This window comes from Ambystoma mexicanum, chromosome 4q, assembly GCF_040938575.1.
Source record: "Ambystoma mexicanum isolate Mex_15411 chromosome 4q, UKY_AmexF1_1, whole genome shotgun sequence".
Classification (NCBI taxonomy): domain Eukaryota; kingdom Metazoa; phylum Chordata; class Amphibia; order Caudata; family Ambystomatidae; genus Ambystoma; species Ambystoma mexicanum.
The window spans coordinates 596068722-596085666 of NC_090928.1; the positions used below are offsets into that span (position 1 = coordinate 596068722).

General features: G+C 48.7%; 1 protein-coding gene across 2 annotated transcripts in view; it reads left to right on the plus strand.

The window, feature by feature from the left end:
- DNAAF10 (dynein axonemal assembly factor 10) overlaps positions 1 to 16945 on the plus strand; it is a 437693-nt gene that overhangs the window by 303368 nt on the left and 117380 nt on the right. The gene's annotated exons all lie outside the window — the stretch shown is intronic.

Sequence of the window (16945 nt, forward strand, 5' to 3'; positions counted from 1 at the left end):
TTTTATCAATGTTGCAAGAATGAAGAACTCGGGCAACCTACCAGGATTTCGAATCTGTGAATATAGGGATCAAAGAATATTTGGGCATCATGTTTAACAGTACTTGGAACACAAGTTAGAGTAGTTCTACTTAATTTTGCTTTTCCAGAAAAACAGGAAGCTACTAAGTGGAAGTCATGCTCCTACCTAATGGAGCTAAATCTGTACAGTATGGTGTAAGGGGCATGTGTTTGGGGTGGTTTGCAGAAACACAGTGTATCACAGTAGTCTGTTTCAACTCCATATTTTCCCATTACCATCCGAGTTTGGTATGATGTCATTTATAACACACCTGTAGACAAGTGTTTCTAGGCGCGACAAAACAAGGGAGGGAAGACACAGGGAAGACAAGACAAACCATTTTACTAGGCCTTGTGTCATTCAGATCGTGCAAGTGCAACAGTGCAAAGTGCAGGGAGAAAAGGGGGGCACAATCAGGGCAGCATTGCTCTGAGTATGTGCAGCGCGTCTCTGGGGTAAGTGCAAGAGGCAGGGGACTGTAGAGGTTAGTTACAGCCCCTAATTGCGCGGCAGGCCCAGAGGCAGTGCAGGGGAGACTGATCGTGAAGGAGCCAGGTACCCAGTGAGACTGAGGGTAGCCAAGCAACCAGTCTGCGCAGCAGACCGGTAGGTCAGCGGGAGAGGAAGAAAGCAGACGAGAAACAGAAGGTCTTGAGCTGCTTCCGGAACTTGGTCCAGCTCAGTTTGAGATGGGCAGGGAGGCCATTCCAGAGGGAAGCATCTGCAGAGGAGAGATCTACCCCCCCACTCTCTGCCTGGTGAAGCGTCTGACCCTCAGATAGTTGGAGCTAGCGGAGCGAAGGGCTCGAGAAGAAAGGTATTTTGGAAGAGAGAGTTGGATGTAGTGCGGGCCCTGGCCCCAGAAAGCCTTGTGGACGATGCAGAGGGCCTTGAACTTGATACTTGCAGCCAGTGGAGAGATTTCAGGGCTGGAGAGATGCAGTCACTGGGCTAGATGCCAAGGATAAGTCTTGCAGTCTTGTTCTGGATTAGTTGCAGGGGGCGGACAGTAGAGCAAGGCAGATTGAGAAAGTGGCTGTTGCCGTAGTCCAGCCTCGAGAGAACAAGGGCTCTGGAGACAATGAGCTTCGAATAGATTGTGTCCTCCCACGTATTCCTCATCTTTGATGTTCATTAAGCAGCTTCTGCTGCTTCGGAAAAAAATGTTAGGCAGAGGGTGCTGTGCGTCGATGGCGTCGACTTGATGAGGGCCTCCGTCTCGAGGATGATGTCATTGAAGGCATATATAGCACGCGCTGCACCCGTTGGCTTTAGATCTGTTTTTCCGCAAATGTGTTTTCTTCGAGAAATACAGCACGCTTCTTCACTTCCAGTGGCAACTTCATTATTTCGAAAGTGATTTGGGAAAATGTCTTCTTCGTTGACACCGTCAACCCTGAAGACCGGGTTAAAAAAGTGTTGCGATTGTGGGTCAAAAATGTAATTGACAGATCTGCATTGTATATGTTTGTGGTGCTTTGGGGGTAGACCAGAACACCTCAGTCTGCTCAAAGTGCCAGTTGATGATGAGAAAGGCCTTGAAGGAATGACAGGGGAAATGAAATGTAGGTCTAGTCCCCAAATCTTCTACCCTGACCAAAAAACCGACTAGTTGAGAGGCGACTCTCCTCGGAGGACAAAGGTTAGGCAGTTGAGATTGAGAAGTTCCTCTCACCACTCTTCATTGTCCTTGAAGTTTCAGAGACAGTACCATAGGTTGCCTTCGTCGACTTCATCATTGGACGCTTCCCCTTAGAGAGTGTCTTGCCCAACTAGCAGAGATGCTCAAAATATTTGAAAAACAGAAGCCTCCAAGCCATGCTCCTACCGCGTCTTTGAAAGAAGCCGGGAAGGAAAGGGCTCGACCTAAATCCCTTAAGCCTGGGACGAAGAACCGATCCACATCGGGAGCCGTTGAGGCCCTGATACGATGAGGTAACATTGAAGGATCAGTCGAGCCGGAAGCTTAAGTCGAGGTCGTCGGCGGCGCGTTCAATGCAGGCCAAACCCTTGACGTTGACGACTTCAACGCCAGCTGCACCATCATTGCCAGCTGCGCCATCAACACAGGGTGCCCTATTAAAGCCTATGGTGCCAATAAAGAAAGTTTTGACGACTTCCCTCAGCGTCAAATCCATTTTTTACAAATCCTCTCATACCTGAGAAGACCTATGTACCACTACCAAGGAAATACTATTTAAAGTCACTTAGGGGTGGACTCCTCACCTGATTTGGAGTTTGGGAGACCAGAGGCTGGGGAGTATGCTGATGCGTCCTACAGACAACTAATGTCCAAGGTAGTGAACTACATGAGGTGGAGTAGACCTCTATTGACATTCGAACAGGATGATCTAACAGACATCCTAGATAATGGTCCTCAGTCATATCCCATATTACCATTTCATATTGCCTTGCAGAAAAGGGTGGTGACGAATTGGGAGACACCGGAAACCAATCTGGCTGTAAATAAAAACTTGACCAAGAAGTACCACCCTTCCAGTAGCGACCCTGACTACCTGTTGAAACCCCCCACTCCAGAGAGTCTGGTGGTGCAGGCAGCTACTGCAACATCTAAGCAAGCGGTTTACCCTACCATCTTTCCAGATAGGTATGACAAAAGAATAGATGGATGGTCAAGGAAGGTATTTTCTGCGGGGAGTATGGCACTCAAATTCGCAAACTTCACATGTGCCTGGCAGAATTTATGTTCACTCGTTCGGACTGCATTTCCATGGGGGCAGAGCACATTCCCAAAGGGAATGAAAGAGACGGGTTCTTAGCCATAGTTAGATGGCAAAGAAGCCATGTGTGAGTCTCTTCAGTCAGGTTTGGCTTCTGCTGACGGCATCAGCAGAGCCATGGCTACTAGCACCGTTATGTGCAGGTTTGCATGGTTGCGGAAGTCTGGTTTTGCACCGGATGTGCAATCCAGACTTCTCAACATGCCCTTTGACGGGTCTCACCTTTTTTAGCAACAAGGCTGACGAGAGTCTTGAGGTTGCAGACCTCGAAGGCGGCAGTCAAATCATTAGCTGCTGCTATTAGGCAACCTCAGCCTTTTCGACCTAGTGGACAATAGTGGGGGGTAGATCTTTTCACTACTACTCCTTAGTTGGAAGGGCGAGAGGAATGGCTAGTCAAAGGGGCCAAAGAAGATTTCCTCGTGGTGGACGAGTAAGAGGTGCAAAGCCAGATCAGGCAGGGGCATCTTTACCATCTGCCACTGCATCGGCCGCCTCAAAACCTCTGAGGTCTTGAGTCGCAGTTCACCAGTGGGAGGCAGACTGTCTCAGCATCTAGAAGAATGGCGAGACATTACTTCGGATGCTTGGGCTTTGGAAATTGTAACCCACAGTTACTGCCTTCCTTTTATACAGAGACCTCAGAACAATCCACTGGGGGAACCACTCTTGGAGGATTCCAGATCCGCTCTTTGTGCAGGAGATTTAATCCTGCTAGAGAAAGGCGATATAGAACCAGTGCCTATAACGGAGAGGAACAGGTGTTGGTAGTCCCCTTGTTTCCTAATACCCAAGGACAGAGGACTGAGACCCATCTTGACTTGAGATACTTGAACAAGTTCTTCAGGAATGACAAGTTCAAGATGGTCACACTTTCTCAGATCCTTCAGGCCCTCCAACTCCAGGATTGGATGGTGTCATTGGACTTTCTGGATGCTTATTTTCATGTGTGTGCCAATCCATCTCAAGCACAGAAAATACCTGAGGTTCGCAGTTGGCGGTTCTCATTATCAGTTTCGAGTTCTGCCTTTTCGGGCTGGCCTCCGCCCAAGGGTGTTCACGAAACGGATGGCAGTAGTGGCAGCAAGTCTCGGGAGAGGGGGATGCACGTCTACCCCTACCTTGACGATTGGCTGATCAGGGCGCGTTCTACTAAACAAGTCCTGCATCATTTCAACGTCACCTGCCAAACTCCAATTCATCAGAGCTGTTCTGGATACATCCATGGGGAAAGAGCTTGCCACCTGAGGTGAGGGCTCAAGACATTCTAAAGATGGTCACCAAATCTCAAACTGCCCGGTGTCTCCCGGCCTTTGGTTTTTTTGAGGTTGCTCGGCCTCATGGCATCCTGCATTTCTCTTGTGCCAGAGGCCCACCTGAGTATGAGATCCCTTCAATGGGCTCTCAGAACTCAATGGTCCCAATTCTCAGGAAAAATGGCGGACCTACTTCAGGTTCCAAGCAGGGTCGCTCAGGATCTTAAGTGGTGGGCCTGCGAGGACAACGTTCTGAAGGGAGAACCTTTTTGGCAACCATGGCCGGAGAGAGGTCGTGACGAACGCCTCATTCACGGGGTGGGGAGCACACAATAACAATCTGACAGTCAGCGGTCGTTGGTCTCCTTCGGAGTCCAAACTACTTATCAATAATTTGAAGCTGAGGGCAATCAGACTAGCGCTGAAGGCTTTTCTGCCTTCTGTACGGGGAACAAATGTCCTGATAATGACGGACAACACAGTGGCCATGAACTACCACAACAAGAGAGGAGGTGTAGGGGTCACTACCACTGTGCAGAGAGGCAATGCAGCTGTGGTACTGGGCAATTCAAGAAGTAATCTCCCTATCGGCAGTTCACCTAGCCGGAGAGGAGAACACAGTGGTGGACTCTCTGAGCAGGCAGAGCAGTCACCCATGAGTGGGAACTAGCTCAGGAAGTCTCTTCACCCTTTTGGGAACCCGCCAAGTGGATCTGCTCACTACAGGGGTCAACCGGAAGTGCGAACAGTACTGCTCCTGGGAATTTCACCCAAGAGGAGCACTAGGAGGCACGTTTTGTGGTGGACTGGGAATTTTTCAACTCTTGTATGTGTTTCCTCCAGTCCCCATCATTCCTCACGTGATCAGGAGGTTGAGAGCATTTGGGAAACACATGATCCTAATTGCCCCGGATTGGGCCAGGAGAACATGGTATCCGGACCTTCTGGACATGTCCATCTGTCCTCCAATACGTCTTCAATAAAGAGAGGACCTTCTCTCGTGAGAGGTGGGTCTGGGTCTCCACTCAGAGGTCCAGGCACTCAACCTTCATGCTTGGTTTCTGAAAGGCTGAAATATAAGGGTTGGACCGCCCGGATGACGTAATGGAGATTTTGCTTTCGGCCAGAAGGCCAGCAACTAAGTCTTTGCAACTGGTGCAGAGAAAAGAATGTAGATCATTTTCTGTGTAAACCACCGGATGTCCTATCCTTTCTACTATCTTTAGCCAAACTGGGGATCCAGCAGATTGGTACAGTTAAAGGATATTTGGCTTCACTGTCCATCTTTTAAGCGCTCGTCAGAGGAATGTGCATACTTCAAAATTCCACCCATGACACAATTTCTAAAGGGGCTCACTGATGTGTCCCCCCCCCCCCATCTCCTTTCCAGGTTCGAGTTTGGGACCTTTTCTGAAATTCCTAATGTGGGTACCTTTTGAGCCTTTACACTCTGTCATTTAAGGTTGTTAACCTTTAAAACCATTCCATTGGTAGCTCTTAACATCAGCCCGTAGAGTGAGCGAGTTGCAGGCACTTTATCTTTCATAGGGACAGGGTAGTTCTAAGGGTTAAACCTTCATTTTTACCCAAAATAGTTTCTGATTTCCACATAGGACAAAACATTGTTTTGTCTTCTTTCTACCCCCCACCCCCTTATCCTAGAAATGAAGAGGAGAGGTTCCATCGGTTGGACCCTCGAAGAGGCTTAAGCTTTTATATATTTGGACTGTCAAAACGCTGTATTGATGATTAACTTTTCATTGGCTATACGGGCCACAAACTGGGTCAGGCTGTTACGAAAGAGACCTTATCCAGATGGATCATTCTGGCCATTTCAGAATGTTTCAGGCTGGCAGGGAAGGATCATCCTGAATGTTTAAGGGCCCATTCCACCAGGGGCATGGCTACCTCTACAACCCTGCAAAGGGGTGTACTGATAAAGTATTTGTGAAGTGGCAACATGGTCTACTACACGTTCACAAAGCATTACTGCCTTGAATCCTCCCTCGGTCAGGATGGTAGCTTTGGAAAAGCAGTCCTGCCCTCAGTTCATGAAAACCATTAAAATCAAATTCTACTCCCTCCACCAAATCAAACCCTGCTTTGGGATTCTATCAAAGATGAGGAATATGTGGGAGGACAGATACCATTTGAAGAATGTTACTTACCTCTGGTAACATTCTTTCGACTGGATGATCCACCCACGTATTTCTCATCGCCCTCCCAACCTACCCCACAGTAACATTTCCCATGCTATTACAGCTTTCGTTCCTTCAAGGCTGAGTACGGTCATTCCTGTGGTTATGCAGGTATTTCTACTGTAAGGGAAAAAACAGAACTGAAGCAAACCTGCGCTGCGCCTGCTATATATGCCTTCGATGACATTATCCTTGAGACGGAGGCTCTAGAGGTACACTGAGACGACGCCATCCACACACATGGCCCTCTGCTGAAATTTCTTTTCCGAAGCAGCTGAAGTTGGATAACTAATATCAAAGATGAGGAATACGTGAGCGGAACATCCAGTCGAACGAACGTTACCAGGGCTAAGTAACTTTTTCTTCTAGGAGCTCTAATTATGGACAGGCTTGTCAAAAATGTTGTTCCAAATCCCTTAATATGTAGCCTGTCATCAGATAACCGTATGGAAAGCCGTGCGGCTGATGGGAATGATGGCTTCCTGCATTTTACTGGTGCCACATGCCCGTCTGCGCATGCGTCTGATGCAAGAGTGATTCTTGAGCCAATGGTTTCAAGCAAGTGGTCATTGGGATGATCTAGTAGTTGTCTCGAAGGTCCTCGTACTATCACTGCAGTGGTGGACAAGGAAGAACATTGTGGTAAGGAAATCATTCACCACCCCCGCAGTAGAGGCTACTCTTGGCACAGACGTATCCCTGTCTAGGTGGGGAGCACACCTTCTCCACCAGAGAGCGCATGGCACGTGGACACAAATTGTTGGCAAAAAAACATATCGGCCTGTTAGAACTTCTAGCACTGTTCAAAATCCAAAATATTTTCCATCAACTGCAGGTGAAAACTAGTCCTGATGGACAACACCACGGCCATGTTTTACATAAGCAAGCAGGGAGGGACACACTCTCCAGGGCTGTCCAAACTGGCCCAAAGCATTTGGAAGTGAGCACTCGAACACATGTTCCTGCTGTCACAACCCGTTCTAGGGCAACACAATCTTCTTGCAGACGTGCTCAGCAGAAATGTTCAACACCCATAGAACATGAGTGTCTTTGCAGAATGGGAGCATCCAGAAATCGACTTTTTTGCAACAATGGAGCACGCACAATGTTATGTTAAGTTAAAGGTTATTTATACTGCGCACTGTCACCACTGGAGTGGTCCCCTGGCGCTCTGATGGATCTGAAAAGCAAGAGAGTAGTGTAGGTTAGTAGGACTGAGCGGGAGAAAGAGCAAGAGAGCTATGATGAGCTGTTGGCAGCTTCAGTTCGGTTTACACCTTTCTCTGAGCTTGGGTGTGTTTTTCAGTTGGTAGTCTTCATGTGCTGTTTTGCGAGGCTATGCATTATTTTATTATTTTTTTTTTTTGGTGCGGTGTAGTGACGTGCAATGCCCAGACTATGCCTCCACTTATCCCCAAAAAATGTCCAAGGGGAATGATTTCGGGGTCAAATGGTCAGGGAGATTTGCTTACACTATTTCCCCCCGCCCCCTAACAGGATCATTCACAAGATCCACCAGGAGCAAGTTACACTGATCCCAATGGCACCAATATGGGCTCGTCAGCCGTGGTTCTTGCATCTCATGAAAATGTCACTTTGCCCTCCAGTGAAACTTCTTTGCCCCTATAACATTAACCCAAGAGCAGGGGACAATACTGCACCCATGCCCTCAAATTCTCAACTTAGCAGCTTGGCTCCTGAGGTCATAGTTTGGGCATATTCAGCTGGTTCAAAGGTGTATGGACATTCTTAAAGAGACGTGTAAACCAAATAACGCTTTGTCATTTGGTTTGGTACTCGTAACAGCAACTCTATTGATTGTTCGCCCACACACAGTTATTTACCTAACTCACCTCTTCCACTCAGGACTATTTTTTTTTAACTCGCTAAAGGTGCACTTTACTGCCCTTTCTGCTTATGGGCCCTCCTTTTGAGCCAATGCACTTGGCTAGACTTGGCGTTCTCACCTATAAGACTGCTTTTCTGGTAGCTATTACTTCCATTAGGAGAGTAAGTGCACTGCAGCCCTCTCAGTTCAAGAGCCATTTGATACCATTCAGAAGGACAAGGTGGTTCTGCGCACACATCCATGCTTTGCACCTAAATTCATCTCCAAATTGCTTTTAAATCAATCTATAGAAATTCCAACATTCTTTCGGAATACAACTAATTATGCTGAAAGAAATCTCCATACACTAGATGTTAGGAGAGCAATGATGTACTACCTTAATTAAAACAAAACCACTTCGGAAGACAGATCAATAAGTTGTCTCCATTGCCACTGGTAGAGCAGGAGATCCTGTCTCTAAGTTTGGATTGTTAAATGTATCAAGATGTTACTCTTTCAAAGAGTTTTACCTTGTGCGCCTAGAGTACATTCTACTTGAGACACATGAGCTACTATAGTTTTCATTGCAAATATTCCACTAGATGCTATTTACAAAGCAGCTAGCTGGAGTTCTATTCACACCTTTACACAGATTCACAAGCATCAGAAGACCTACATTACTTATTGTAATCATATTTCTGGTGCTTTTATCTGCTTAGTCACATGCGCCCACCCTTACTCCCCACTTGGAGGTGAAGGGACATCGGCATTTCACCTTTCCTATCCTTCTGTACTCACTCAGGCGTTCTCTTCAGGCTATCTCATAACAGCAAAAACAGGGAGGACTTCGACTTGTGAGGGATCATGGGTACTCTGCACGTCACAGTATGGATAGTGTTACAGACATGCCCTGGTAGACTTCCCTTTCGAACTTTGAAAACAAGATGCAATACTCTGCGATTACCAGTAGATGACGCACTATATGCACAGCATGTGAATCTAAGCAGAGACAAGCACCAGAAATACAATTATGGTAAGTAATGTATCTCTCGTTCTCTTTCTTTCTCCTTCTCTTTCTTCCAGAGACACACACACACAGACACACAGAGACATACAGACCCACTCACTCTTTGCCTTCTATATTGAATGCTTCTTTCATTTCCTCACTTGCATTCCTAGCGCCTTGAAGCATAATGTGTCTACATAGAGTTCATATCGGCTGGCTGTTCTAGATTACCAGTGTGTGGGAGAAGACTCCTGCACATTGGCAGCCATTTATATTGTACCTATTTTGACCATTTGTTGACAATCTTTGGTAATGGGGCGAGTACCTAAACCTTTGATTTTAGCCTCAGGAGTGGGAGTAGAGTACCTAGGGAGTTATTGGACGTTCCAAGCCATGTGCAGAGTACCCATACATTTTTTGTCAATTTCTGGTGCTGATATGAGTATCAGGACATTTGATGACAATAAATAACAATGTTGTAAATTCCTGGGCATTTGATAGCAATTTATGCCAAAGGAATGAGTGCCTTACAATTAAATTTATTTGGTTCTATGTATGATTTCCACATTTTGAAGGTCGAACACCAAAAAGACCAAGTTATTTTGGTTGTTTTGGTGTGGCCCCTCAAAATGAGGAAATATGACATATTGGGCCCTCACCCTCTCCTGTGCTGTTTTTTCTTTTGTTAAAATGGGGGTAGAGGGGGTTCACCCCCACAAACACCCCTCACCCCCCTTTCATGCCCCTTCTCCCCAGCACTACACTTTCAATATGTACATTAATACATCCATATATTTTAAACAATCCCCCTGCCCCTCCCACCACAAACATTCACCCACCTCTTACATACATGTACATTCACATGCACACACCAAAACAGACTCGCCTTAATTCCACAATGTCCCTCGCCTATCAGCCCCGGCACGCACTCATGTGCGTCGCAGGGAGCAGCTGCCATTCCCAAGATGGCCGTGCACCGAGAGGAAGGCAGCGTCTGGTGAAGCAAGTTAAGGGCGGGGCGGGGGGGAGGAGGTTTTATTATGAGGTTGGTAGATGGGGTTTAAAGGATCGATTTTAGAAAGACTGAATGATCGATTTTAAATGTCTTTCTCAATCTTTTTTTTAATCGATCTATAAAAAACTATATTTTGACTTAATACCATTTATTCTAATGGATTGTGTCCTCCAACGTATTCCACATCTTTGACATGTAATGTCCACAGATGTGCTGCTTTGGAAATTTTTGGCAGAGTGCGTCCTGGGATGATGGCGTCCGGTCGATGTCCCTCGAAGGCCTCCGTCAAGGGTAATGTCATCGGATGTTATAAGTAGCATGCACGGTGCTCGTAGCCTCAGTTCTGTGTTTTTTCCGCAAACGTGTTTGCTTCGAGAACTCGGCGTGCCTAGTGTTATCTACTTCGATAATGTCTTCTTCTACCTCGTCGACCCTGCGGTCTGGCTTCAAAAAGTGCCAGGACTGTAAGTCCAAGATGTCCATCACAAACCTGCACCGTCTCTGCTTGTGGTGTTTGGGCGAGAGACCCGACACAGACTGCTCGAAGTGCCAGTCGTTGACTGCCAAGGCCTTGCCGGAGCGTAAGGGAAAGTTGCAGGTAGGTTGGGTATCCAAACCCCGTAAATCCCAAAAAACTACTGGTCTTTCCACCGACGATTCGAGGGGCGACTATCCCCGTTGGAGGGAGTCCAGGGGGTCTCGGTCCCAGAGTGGTTCTCACCACTCGTCCTTCTCGTCGAGGCACTCCCGGAAGTGGCGTCACCGGTTGACTTCCCCGTCCTCGTTGGATGATGGCTCTGCGAGGAAAGTGGCTTGCCCACTAAATCCTCTACTCTGGAGGAATGGGAGGCATTCAGGGAGGAAATGCTGGAGATTTTTCAATCTAAGAGCACTGTTCTGTCCATGCCTTTGGTTGGAGCCGGCAGGGAACGGTCTCGGTCCGAATCTCGCGTGCCTTCGGGCCCAGGTAGTCAGCGTGATAAACATCGGGAACCATCGAGGTCCCGTTTGGACAAGGCTCCGGTAGATCGCCAGAGACGTGCCAGACCCCGGTCAGTCTTCATCCCCGACGAAACCGTCGAAGTCTGGGAAGGTGTCAAGGAAGGCATTGGCACAGTGTCCATCGTGTGCGGCTGTCGGGGCCTTGCCCTCGGTCATGCCCTCGGAGCCTTTGGCGCCGTCGTCGACACCGAAGCAATTGGCGCCATCGGGGCCTACAGGCAAAAATTTGCCAGTGGAAGCCCGAGGGCTGTGGATCCTCTGAGAAAGGCTCTGTCTAAGACTGTGAGATCTATTCTTGACTCCAGGTCCGCTCTTGTTCCTAGGAAGGAGTTCTTTCATTCTCTACAGAACATATATGAGGATGAGGAGAGCTCTGATTTGGAGTTGGAACCTTTTGATATTCCTGGTGAAACTCCTGAATCTTCTGACATGGTCTTTTCTGAGGACAGTCAGATGGAGGATCTGCGTCAGTCTTTACATGATGCCAGTGGCCTGGTCACATCTTCTGAAATGGAGTTTGGTAGGCCATAGCCGTGGGCTCCTATGGGAGGTTGATGTCAAGAGTTGGAGTACCTGGGGTGGTCCGGCCCTCCAGTTGAATTCGATCAGGATGACCTGATGGACATTTTAGATCAGGGTCCGTCCACTGACCCAGTGTTGCCTTTACACATGGTGTTACAGAAAAGGGGGGGCTGCTACATGGAACACCCCGGAATCTCTTCCGGCGGTCAACAAGTCGTTGACTAAGAAATACCGTCCATCCAGTAGTGACCCCAGCTACCTATCCACACACCCCACTCCTGTGAGTTTGGTGGTTCAGGCAGCCACGGCCACCTCGAGGCAGGCGGCGTACCCCGTCATTCCTCCAGATAGGGATGTCAAGCGCTTCGATGGATGGGCACAGTATGGCACTGAAATCGGCCAGCTCCACCTGTGCCTTGACAAAATTTTCGCACACTCTGTGGAATTGTCTCTCTGGCGGCTGAGCATATTCCCGGATGGGTTTCTTGCTATTGTGCAGGATGGCAAGGATGCCATGTGTGAATCCCTTCAGTCTGGGTTGGACACGGCTGATGGTGTCAGCCGGTCCATGGCTGCAAACACTGTGATTGGCAGGTTTGCATGGTTGCGGAAGTCAGGGTTTGCACAGGATGTGCAGACCCGTCGTCTCAACAATCTTTGTTTGGCAGCAAGGCTGACTAGAGCCTTGAGAGGTTTCAGACCTTGTTGCTAAATCTTTGTGCGCAGCTCTGCGTCAACCTCTGCCTTTTCTTCCTAGGGGACAGCAGTGGAGGGGTCCTTCCTTCCGTTACTTCTCCTCTTTTGGTAGAGCGAGAGGAGCGGCCAGACAAAAGGCCACCATAAAGGTCCTCGTGGTGGACGGGGAAAAGGTGCCAAAGCCGCTCAAGCAGCTGCCTCTTTGCCTTCAGACGCTGCCGCAGCTGCTCCGAAACAGCTATAAGGTCAGGTCTCATCGTTCGCCGGTTGGGGGCAGACTGTCTCAGCATCTCGAAGAGTGGCAAGCCATTACTTCAGATGGGTGGGTTCTGGAAACAATAGTCCACGGCTACTGCCTACCCTTCCTAAATCGGCCTCGCGACAATCCACCAGGGAAACTCTTTGAAGATTCCGGATCCGCTCCTTGTGCAGGAAATCTTGACCCTGCTGGAAAAAGGCGCTATAGAACTAGTGCCTGTGGTGGAGAGGAACAAGGTCTGGTATTCCCCATATTTTTTGATTCCCAAGAAAGACGGAGGACTAAGACCCATCTTGGACTTGAATTGCTTGAACAAGTTCCTCAGGAAGGACTAGTTCAAGCTGGTTACTCTTTCTCCGGTCCTTCAGGCCCTTAGACTTCAGGATTGATTGGTGTCATTGGACCTACAGGATGCTTATTTTCATGTGCCGATCAATCCAAAGCACAGAAAATACCTGAGGTTTGCGGTTGGCAGCTCACACTTTCAGTTTCGGGACCTGCCATTCGGGTTGATCTCCGCTCAAGGGTCTTCACCAAGCTCATGGTGGTGGAGGCAGCGTATCTGAGGAGAGGGGGGCGGGGTTCACATCTACTCCTACCTGGACGACTGGCTGATCCAAGCACGTTCACGAACAAGCCTTGGGTCATCTCAGCCTCACTTGCCACTCCCTTCACAGGCTGGGCTTCTCCCTCAATTTCAAGAAGTCGCATATGACACCTTCCCAACAGCTCCAGTACATCGGGCTGTGTTGGAAACATCCTTGGGGAAGTGCTCACCGCCCCAGGTGAGGGCTCATCACATTGTCCAGATGGTCAACAAATTTCAACATGCCCAGAGTCTCCTGGCTTTCGAATTCTTAATGGGCTCTCAGGACGCAGTGGTTGCAATTCTCAGGCTACATGTCGGATCTCCTTCAGATTCTGTGCATGGTCTCACAGGATCTTCTGTGGTGGGCCAGTGAAGGGAATCTGATGAAGGGTGAGCCTTTTTGGCACCCTTGGCTGGAGGTGACGGTGGTGACGGATGCTTCCCTCACTGGATGGGGTGCTCACGCCAACGAGCTGACCACCAGCGGTCATTGGTCTCTGTCGGAGTCCAAACGCCATATAAATCTTTTGGAGCTAAAGGCCATCACGCTAGCCCTGAAGGCTTTTCTGCCGTTTGTGTGCAGGAAGAGTGTCCTGATCATGACGGACAACACAGTGGCCATGCATTACCTCAACAAAAAGGGGGGTGTAGGGTCACTCCCGCTGTGCAGGGAGGCAATGCAGTTCTGGTTCTGGGCGATGCAGCAAGGAATCTCACTCTCTGCAGTTCATCTGGCCGGAGAGGAGAATGCAGCGGCGGACGCTCTGAGCAGGCAGAGCGCGGTCTCCCACGAGTGGGAGTTGGCTGAGGAAGTCCTTTAGGAGATCTTCGCCCTTTGGGGAACCCCTCAAGTGGATTTGTTCTCGACCGGTGCCAACCGGAGGTGTAAGACATATTGCTCAAGGGAATTTCCTCCGAGAGGAGCTTCAGGAGACGCATTTATTGTGGATTGGGCATTCCCACTTCTGTAGGCGTTTCCTCCGGTCCCTGTCATTGTCATGATGCCTACCCTCGGGGACCCGGTCCAAGTCCAGCAACCCCGGAAGCAGGCATCAAGTTATCCCAAGCAAGCCCAACAACCCCTGCTAGGGGCTATTTGGGTGCAGTCCTGGCACCAATGGTGGCAGGCTCATATGGAGAGTCAGTCCTGGCGCCATAGGCGCCACGCTCATAGATTAAAACTTACCTGATGCAGACCATGCTGCAAGAGCTCCAAGCCAAAATAACGCTTGGAAGAGACTACTTTACCTAGGGACTATTTTTTTACTCGGGTGGGGCTGGGGAGGAATACTTACCTGGGACTACTTTGGGGGCTATTTAAACCACGCCCGAAGAGAAGCACACGCTTTGCGTTATTCTGCATCCAGCAGCGTAACGCTCACCGTGCCTGCAAGTCTCCATCCAGCCTTCTGCCACGCCCGCCTCGAGTTTGGAGCTCCTAGAAAAAGGGAGAAAGAAGGAGAAAAGGTTAGAACAAGAGCAATACCTTTGATCCTTACCTGAATTCCCGATCCATTGCGCCTTCGAGCTGGAAGGAAGAAGTTATTTTATGCGCGTCGCCTCGCCTGCTGCAGCACCGCGCTGTACTCACCGGCATTCGCAGCATCTTCACATTCCACCGCATCCTCCTGCATGTTCCCGCCGCACTCCGGCACCTTAGGAGAAGACAAGAACAGCAAGGTGAGCCAAGGGAATACACAGAGGAATATTAGTTACCCCCCATAGACTTACCTGATTTTACCACTGGGGGAACTATTCCTCTTCACGGGTCGGCGCAGCTTCCACCGCATCTTCGCCGAACCCCGGACCCTAAGGGGAAACAAAAGGACAGCAAGGTGAAACAAAGGGACTAACAAGGGGAACCCTCCTCACCACAATAGACTTACCTGATTTTACCGCCGGAGGTATTATTCCCCGAGACTTCATACTTTCTCTCATCGCCTGAATAAGGGAGAAAGCAACAGGTTACATATTGACATTATTTTATCGAACTGTGTTGGATAATGCAAATCCTTACCAGAATGTTACCGGTTGCCACGAGGAACTCTTCACTAGCTGCAACCTGCAAGGAATCGGACAAGAGTGAATGTCAGGCATTTGAACTCTTACGAACTACATACTTACGGTGTCTTGCCGGGAATCTCTGAGTCAATATTGTTCTGGAACTCACCAATTCCTTCGAGCCAGTGAAGCAACTGGTTATCTACGCGCCCCTGCGCTCAATGCAGGATGGAGAGCTCATCTTTTCAAACCATCAGGTGAGACTATAAGAGAGGACATCAAAGGTGATTAGTGTGGTGAACAGCGGGGGTGGGAGGCATTTACGCTCAACTCCATGGGTGGTTAATTCCCTTTCTCCATTTGCAGAAGAATATTCCTACGGGCCAAGCAAACTAAGTTAGGTGGGCCAGTCCAGTCTGTCATCTCGGCCCTACGCGTCACATTGGTGGAGACCGCAGCTGTCCAGTTCAGATCAATGCCTCTTTGGAAGCCAGGTGAGCGTAACAGTCATTCCTCAGGTTCTGATGTAAAGCAGCCTCAGTACACTTTGCAGGTCAAACACTTAAGCTTTATTAAGCTTCATCTTAAGTTACATCAGGATGTTACACGAGGAATACCACAGGGTCCCATCACCCAGGTAGGCCCAGCTCCAACTGGCTTAGGCTGGAACCTTCACACACACTCGCAGGAAAACATTCTACAGCAAGACTCCAAGATTCTCACATCTCAAGCATTCACAGAGAGCACTTTACAACAGGTACTAAGGAGGTTGCGGAGGTTCGGGTCCCACATGATCCTAATTGGGCTAGGAGACCGCGGTAACAGGACCTTCTAGAAATGTCCATCTGGCCTCCATGCCGTCTTCCCCACAGAGAGGATCTTCTCTCACGCGAGTGGGAGAAGGGAGTCTGGGGGGGGTACTCCATCCAGAGGTCAAGACTCTCAACCTTCACGCTTGGTTTCTGAAAGGTTGAGATATAAGGATTGGGACCTCCCGGATGACGTGATGGAGGTGTTTTTTTCGGTCAGGTGTTTGGCAACCAAATTCCTGTACTGTTGCCATTGGCGTAGGTTTTGCGACTGGTGCAGAGAACACAATGTCGATCCTTTTCAGTGCTCCATTCCGCTGGTTCTTTCTTTCTTTCTTTCTTTCGTGCTTTATTTGGCCCACAAGGGTCTTCAAGTGGGTACCATTAAGGGTTACCTGGCGGTGCGGTCTATTTTCAAGCGCTCGTCTGAAGAATGTTCTTATTTTAAAATTCCTTTGATTGCCCAGTTTCTAAAAAAGCTTACAAATGTGTTCCTGCCGTCCCCTTTTCAGGTGCAGGTTTGGGATCTGAATTTAGTCTTGACATTCTTGATGGGTGCTCCATTTGAGCCGTTGCACTCTTGTCCTTTGAGACTGTTGATCTTCAAGACTGTTTTCTTTATTGCAGTTACATCTGCTTGCAGAGTGAGCGAGTTGCAGGCACTGTCATCTAAGCCACCCTTTACTTTGTTCCACAAGGATAGGGTTGTACTGAATGTACGTCAATCCTTCCTACCTAAGGTAGTGTATGATTTTCATTTGAGCCAGAAGGTGGTACTTCCTGCTTTCTATCCTCCTCCTCATCTTGGTAAGGAAGAGGAGAGACTCCATAGGTTGGACCCAAGGAGAGCTTTGAGCTTTTATATTTCTAGGATGTCTAGGAGCAGAGTGAATGACCAACTTTTTGTGGGGTACACTGGACACTGATTGGGCCAGGCTGTTAACAAATGGACCATATGCAGGT